Source organism: Schistocerca gregaria, unplaced genomic scaffold, assembly GCF_023897955.1.
Source record: "Schistocerca gregaria isolate iqSchGreg1 unplaced genomic scaffold, iqSchGreg1.2 ptg001059l, whole genome shotgun sequence".
Taxonomy (NCBI): domain Eukaryota; kingdom Metazoa; phylum Arthropoda; class Insecta; order Orthoptera; family Acrididae; genus Schistocerca; species Schistocerca gregaria.
Window position 1 is genome coordinate 462,501 of NW_026062405.1, and position 7,500 is coordinate 470,000.

The window sequence follows — 7,500 nt, forward strand, 5'->3', positions numbered from 1 at the left end:
GGCACTCCGATCCGAGTCGTTTGCTCGCGGCTTCAGCATATCAAGCAAGCCGGAGATCTCACCCATTTAAAGTTTGAGAATAGGTTGAGGTCGTTTCGGCCCCAAGGCCTCTAATCATTCGCTTTACCGGATGAGACTCGTACGAGCACCAGCTATCCTGAGGGAAACTTCGGAGGGAACCAGCTACTAGATGGTTCGATTAGTCTTTCGCCCCTATACCCAGCTCCGACGATCGATTTGCACGTCAGAATCGCTACGGACCTCCATCAGGGTTTCCCCTGACTTCGTCCTGGCCAGGCATAGTTCACCATCTTTCGGGTCCCAACGTGTACGCTCTAGGTGCGCCTCACCTCGCAATGAGGACGAGACGCCCCGGGAGTGCGGAGGCCGCCGCCCCGTGAAGGGCGGGGAAGCCCCATCCTCCCTCGGCCCGCGCAAGGCGAGACCTTCACTTTCATTACGCCTTTAGGTTCCGTACAGCCCAATGACTCGCGCACATGTTAGACTCCTTGGTCCGTGTTTCAAGACGGGTCGTGAAATTGTCCAAAGCTGAAGCGCCGCTGACGGGAGCGATTATTCCGCCCGAGAGCATCCCGAGCCAACAGCGGCGCGGGTCCGGGGCCGGGCCAGGTAGGTCCGTCATCCGGGAAGAACCGCGCGCGCTTGCCGGGAGCCCGAGCGCCCAAAGGGGCGAATCGACTCCTCCAGATATACCGCCGAGCAGCCAGCCAGGACACCGGGGCTCTGCCCAACAGACGTGAACCGAGGCCCGCGGAAGGACAGGCTGCGCACCCGGGCCGTAGGCCGGCACCCAGCGGGTCGCGACGTCCTACTAGGGGAGAAGTGCGGCCCACCGCACACCGGAACGGCCCCACCCCGCGGCGAGTGGAAAGGCAACCGGACACGACCCCGCCGCGGATTGCTCCGCGCGGGCGGCCGGCCCCATCTGCCGAGGGCGGGGGCCAGTGGCCGGATGGGCGTGAATCTCACCCGTTCGACCTTTCGGACTTCTCACGTTTACCCCAGAACGGTTTCACGTACTTTTGAACTCTCTCTTCAAAGTTCTTTTCAACTTTCCCTCACGGTACTTGTTCGCTATCGGTCTCGTGGTCATATTTAGTCTCAGATGGAGTTTACCACCCACTTGGAGCTGCACTCTCAAGCAACCCGACTCGAAGGAGAGGTCCCGCCGACGCTCGCACCGGCCGCTACGGGCCTGGCACCCTCTACGGGCCGTGGCCTCATTCAAGTTGGACTTGGGCTCGGCGCGAGGCGTCGGGGTAGTGGACCCTCCCAAACACCACATGCCACGACAGGCGGCAGCCTGCGGGGTTCGGTGCTGGACTCTTCCCTGTTCGCTCGCCGCTTCTGGGGGAATCCTTGTTAGTTTCTTTTCCTCCGCTTAGTAATATGCTTAAATTCAGCGGGTAGTCTCGCCTGCTCTGAGGTCGTTGTACGAGGTGTCGCACGCCACACCGCCAGCCGGCTGTGCACGCTACCGAGAAAGTACCGGTATGCGAACCGCCAGGCGACGGGCGCGCATCGCACGTTTAAGGAGACGCGGCCGGCCACACAGGCGACCACGACACTCCCACGTCTCCGAAGCGGGACAAACGCCGCGCGCTTCAGTATACGTAGCCGACCCTCAGCCAGACGTGGCCCGGGAACGGAATCCATGGACCGCAATGTGCGTTCGAAACGTCGATGTTCATGTGTCCTGCAGTTCACATGTCGACGCGCAATTTGCTGCGTTCTTCATCGACCCACGAGCCGAGTGATCCACCGTCCTGGGTGATCTTTTCCTTTTCAGTCTCCCACTGTCTCTTTCAAGACAGTAGCATTTGCGGGACTGAGGCGTCTGACGGCCCCTGTTCCACTATTTTTTTTGTGTCCAACGGCCTCACAGCCGATGGGCGTCGTACGGCTCCACACCGGAGCGGACAGGCACTCGGGCGAACGTCATTCAAAACCGGCGCCAGGCGCCAGGTACCGCAGGCCAGCCGCTCCAGAGCTTCAGCGCTCGTACCACACAACAACAACACTTCCGCTAGTTTTGAGAGGCACGCGTGGTTCCGCACGCGGCGCACGGCCACTGCCGTACAGGTAGCGTGTTGCGCGACACGACACGCACATCGAAAGACATGCAGTCTAGTCGGTAATGATCCTTCCGCAGGTTCACCTACGGAAACCTTGTTACGACTTTTACTTCCTCTAAATGATCAAGTTTGGTCATCTTTCCGGTAGCATCGGCAACGACAGAGTCGATGCCGCGTACCAGTCCGAAGACCTCACTAAATCATTCAATCGGTAGTAGCGACGGGCGGTGTGTACAAAGGGCAGGGACGTAATCAACGCGAGCTTATGACTCGCGCTTACTGGGAATTCCTCGTTCATGGGGAACAATTGCAAGCCCCAATCCCTAGCACGAAGGAGGTTCAGCGGGTTACCCCGACCTTTCGGCCTAGGAAGACACGCTGATTCCTTCAGTGTAGCGCGCGTGCGGCCCAGAACATCTAAGGGCATCACAGACCTGTTATTGCTCAATCTCGTGCGGCTAGAAGCCGCCTGTCCCTCTAAGAAGAAAAGTAATCGCTGACAGCACGAAGGATGTCACGCGACTAGTTAGCAGGCTAGAGTCTCGTTCGTTATCGGAATTAACCAGACAAATCGCTCCACCAACTAAGAACGGCCATGCACCACCACCCACCGAATCAAGAAAGAGCTATCAATCTGTCAATCCTTCCGGTGTCCGGGCCTGGTGAGGTTTCCCGTGTTGAGTCAAATTAAGCCGCAGGCTCCACTCCTGGTGGTGCCCTTCCGTCAATTCCTTTAAGTTTCAGCTTTGCAACCATACTTCCCCCGGAACCCAAAAGCTTTGGTTTCCCGGAGGCTGCCCGCCGAGTCATCGGAGGAACTGCGGCGGATCGCTGGCTGGCATCGTTTATGGTTAGAACTAGGGCGGTATCTGATCGCCTTCGAACCTCTAACTTTCGTTCTTGATTAATGAAAACATACTTGGCAAATGCTTTCGCTTCTGTTCGTCTTGCGACGATCCAAGAATTTCACCTCTAACGTCGCAATACGAATGCCCCCGCCTGTCCCTATTAATCATTACCTCGGGTTCCGAAAACCAACAAAATAGAACCGAGGTCCTATTCCATTATTCCATGCACACAGTATTCAGGCGGGCTTGCCTGCTTTAAGCACTCTAATTTGTTCAAAGTAAACGTGCCGGCCCACCGAGACACTCAACAAAGAGCACCCTGGTAGGATTTAAACGGGGTCCGCCTCGGGACGCGAAAGCACCCCTTCGGCTCGCCCCACCGGCAGGACGTCCCACGATACATGCCAGTTAAACACCGACGGGCGGTGAACCAACAGCGTGGGACACAAATCCAACTACGAGCTTTTTAACCGCAACAACTTTAATATACGCTATTGGAGCTGGAATTACCGCGGCTGCTGGCACCAGACTTGCCCTCCAATAGATACTCGTTAAAGGATTTAAAGTGTACTCATTCCGATTACGGGGCCTCGGATGAGTCCCGTATCGTTATTTTTCGTCACTACCTCCCCGTGCCGGGAGTGCGTAATTTGCGCGCCTGCTGCCTTCCTTGGATGTGGTAGCCGTTTCTCAGGCTCCCTCTCCGGAATCGAACCCTGATTCCCCGTTACCCGTTACAACCATGGTAGGCGCAGAACCTACCATCGACAGTTGATAAGGCAGACATTTGAAAGATGCGTCGCCGGTACGAGGACCGTGCGATCAGCCCAAAGTTATTCAGAGTCACCAAGGCAAACGGACCAGACAAGCCAATCCGATTGGTTTTGATCTAATAAAAGCGTCCCTTCCATCTCTGGTCGGGACTCTGTTTGCATGTATTAGCTCTAGAATTACCACAGTTATCCAAGTAACGTGGGTACGATCTAAGGAACCATAACTGATTTAATGAGCCATTCGCGGTTTCACCTTAATGCGGCTTGTACTGAGACATGCATGGCTTAATCTTTGAGACAAGCATATGACTACTGGCAGGATCAACCAGGGAGCTGCGTCAACTAGAGCTGAGCAGCCGGCCGCCCGGGAGTGTGTCCCGGGGGCCCGCGCGAACACGCAAGCGTCCGCTCAATTATTCTGCAAACAGGAGGAGGCCGAGCTCCCCTGCACGATACACCTCGAAACCCTCTCAGGTCCCGGCGGCGCGCAGCGCCGTCCTAGGTACTTGGTCGGTTTCGAGAGAGGCGCAATCGCCCGGAGTTAGGCGAGTAGACGGTTTTAGTGCGAACACCCTTGCTCCCAACTGAGCTTGCCGCTGCCGACAGAGGCCCGGGAGCGTGCTGTCGTGGCATTGCCGGCGGGAGACAACACGCGCCACCTATGGTGACCGGCAGCTCCAACGCCAGCGCCACACAAGGGCAAAGCCCCACTTGGGTGCAGAAGCGAACTCTCCCAGCACAGCGCACGCGCCAACACGTCCGCACAACTGCGATACAAACCACCTGCGAGAACCGCTGGGGCGACCGAGCAGCAGACGGCGTCGCGGCGCCGAGTGCCAGGCGGCGGCGCATCCTCAACGCACACAGTCCTCAATCAGACCAGCACACTGCAGATGTCCACCGCGCTTCGCACCGGGCTCGGCTGAACCAACTTTGGCCGCCAGGCGCCGCGTGCAGGGTGCGCCGCAGCGTAGCTGCGCCGCCTGCCGGGCCCGTCGGCTGGCGCTCCTGCCACTCGGCGCCCCCCACCAGCCGCCTGTTGCGCGTGCGCCCACGCAGCGCGCGGCCAACACGCCGGGCGGCCCCCCTTCACCGGCCGGGAACAGTCCCACCAAGCCACCGCCGCGTATCGCTTCATACCCACATGGGCCTAGTCACGCGTGTGGATGTGGCGGGTACCGCTGAAACAACCGGTTAATAGCTGTACCGATCGTCGCCATCACAGATTCACCTCCAGCGTGAACAACCGCTCAACAACGGATTTCCAGTTCATTTGCGTATCTTGGGCAGTAAACGTAGATGTCCACCTACATTTGCGAATTCAACAATTCTTGCATGCCAGGATGTCATGTGTCACGACACGCTACATCAGACCACATACACACTGCGACATGTGCAGAAGAGAACACGTGGAAGGTGGCCCGCGCACGTATGCGATGTACCTTCCGCGATCCACTGTCAACCGGCATCTGCGGCATGTCCCAGATATGGAACGCGGTCCACCAGGGTAGCACTTTGTGTGAGGCAATACGACAAAGTCGGAATACACGCGTCACTACATCAGACGGCTCACGCTGACCTGACCTGACCTGACTCACCGCACCACCACCCCCAGCGACCCAGGGTGACATACAATGCGTTCGTACGTTCCTCCCACACGCCTCTACGGCGTACCACAGTGCAACCTAGCTGTTATTGGGAGACGAGACAAGTAGCATCAAGCACAACATATGGAAATTGAGATTCGACACCGTTGGGCACAGCCAGCGTACGGTCACACGTATCACACTACTTCACTCTGTACGTAACGACCGATGATCGGTACAGCGTGTGGGTTACGCGTACGACATCAGCGGACAATGGACACAGACCATACCACGACGTACACTGAGGGCGTCGACATCTGAATGCAACTGAACAGCTGCGAGGCTCATTTAACACTCAAACGCCAGACCGACCAGCTTGAGAGGACAGAGACACAAAGAGGGGGACAGAGGGGGACAGAGGGGGGGGAGGGGGGGGGGTCGGCGATATAGTCCTATTGCAGTACAATTGACAGTGGATAGCAGGAATATGTGGAAAGTAAGCAACACTCGCAAGACATCTACATGAGGATAACAACGACACCAGAGATTCCGAGCAGTGAACTATGTTAGGCAAAGGGACAACGTGGGTTAGGTTAAGGGACAACGTGGGTTAGGTTAAGGGACAACGTGGGTTAGGTTAAGGGACAACGTGGGTTAGGTTAAGGGACAACGTGGGTTAGGTTAAGGGACAACGTGGGTTAGGTTAAGGGACAACGTGGGTTAGGTTAAGGGACAACGTGGGTTAGGTTAAGGGACAACGTGGGTTAGGTTAAGGGACAACGTGGGTTAGGTTAAGGGACAACGTGGGTTAGGTTAAGGGACAACGTGGGTTAGGTTAAGGGACAACTTGAGTTAGGTTAAGGGACAACTTGAGTTAGGTTAAGGGACAACTTGAGTTAGGTTAAGGGACAACTTGAGTTAGGTTAAGGGACAACTTGAGTTAGGTTAAGGGACAACTTGAGTTAGGTTAAGGGACAAATTGAGTTAGGTTAAGGGACAAATTGAGTTAGGTTAAGGGACAAATTGAGTTAGGTTAAGGGACAAATTGAGTTAGGTTAAGGGACAACTTGAGTTAGGTTAAGGGACAAATTGAGTTAGGTTAAGGGACAACTTGAGTTAGGTTAAGGGACAACTTGAGTTAGGTTAAGGGACAACTTGAGTTAGGTTAAGGGACAACTTGAGTTAGGTTAAGGGACAACTTGAGTTAGGTTAAGGGACAACTTGAGTTAGGTTAAGGGACAAATTGAGTTAGGTTAAGGGACAAATTGAGTTAGGTTAAGGGACAAATTGAGTTAGGTTAAGGGACAAATTGAGTTAGGTTAAGGGACAAATTGAGTTAGGTTAAGGGACAACTTGAGTTAGGTTAAGGGACAACTTGAGTTAGGTTAAGGGACAACTTGAGTTAGGTTAAGGGACAACTTGAGTTAGGTTAAGGGACAACTTGAGTTAGGTTAAGGGACAAATTGAGTTAGGTTAAGGGACAAATTGAGTTAGGTTAAGGGACAAATTGAGTTAGGTTAAGGGACAAATTGAGTTAGGTTAAGGGACAACTTGAGTTAGGTTAAGGGACAAATTGAGTTAGGTTAAGGGACAACTTGAGTTAGGTTAAGGGACAACTTGAGTTAGGTTAAGGGACAACTTGAGTTAGGTTAAGGGACAACTTGAGTTAGGTTAAGGGACAACTTGAGTTAGGTTAAGGGACAACTTGAGTTAGGTTAAGGGACACAACACACGCGAGACAGATGAGTTAGGTTAAGGGACAACTTGAGTTAGGTTAAGGGACAACTTGAGTTAGGTTAAGGGACAACTTGAGTTAGGTTAAGGACAACTTGAGTTAGGTTAAGGGACAACTTGAGTTAGGTTAAGGGACAACTTGAGTTAGGTTAAGGGACAACTTGAGTTAGGTTAAGGGACAACTTGAGTTAGGTTAAGGGACAACTTGAGTTAGGTTAAGGGACAACTTGAGTTAGGTTAAGGGACAACTTGAGTTAGGTTAAGGGACAACTTGAGTTAGGTTAAGGGACAAATTGAGTTAGGTTAAGGGACAAATTGAGTTAGGTTAAGGGACAAATTGAGTTAGGTTAAGGGACAAATTGAGTTAGGTTAAGGGACAAAATTGAGTTAGGTTAAGGGACAAATTGAGTTAGGTTAAGGGACAAATTGAGTTAGGTTAAGGGACAAATTGAGTTAGGTTAAG

At 53.9% G+C, this 7,500-nt stretch overlaps 3 non-coding genes across 3 annotated transcripts in view; all 3 read right to left on the reverse strand.

The window, feature by feature from the left end:
• LOC126327764 (large subunit ribosomal RNA) overlaps positions 1 to 1,451 on the reverse strand; it is a 4,222-nt gene extending 2,771 nt beyond the window's left edge. The window contains exon 1 of the ribosomal RNA XR_007561451.1: positions 1 to 1,451. This exon is cut by the window's left edge and continues 2,771 nt beyond it. This is a non-coding gene — a ribosomal RNA (large subunit ribosomal RNA).
• Positions 1,452 to 1,639: 188 nt separating this feature from the next.
• On the reverse strand, positions 1,640 to 1,794 carry LOC126327802 (5.8S ribosomal RNA). The gene has a single exon (XR_007561484.1). It is a non-coding gene; the product is annotated as a 5.8S ribosomal RNA (ribosomal RNA).
• A 362-nt stretch (positions 1,795 to 2,156) lies between these two features.
• LOC126327731 (small subunit ribosomal RNA) lies at positions 2,157 to 4,049 on the reverse strand. The gene has a single exon (XR_007561418.1). It is a non-coding gene; the product is annotated as a small subunit ribosomal RNA (ribosomal RNA).
• Positions 4,050 to 7,500: the final 3,451 nt, after the last annotated feature.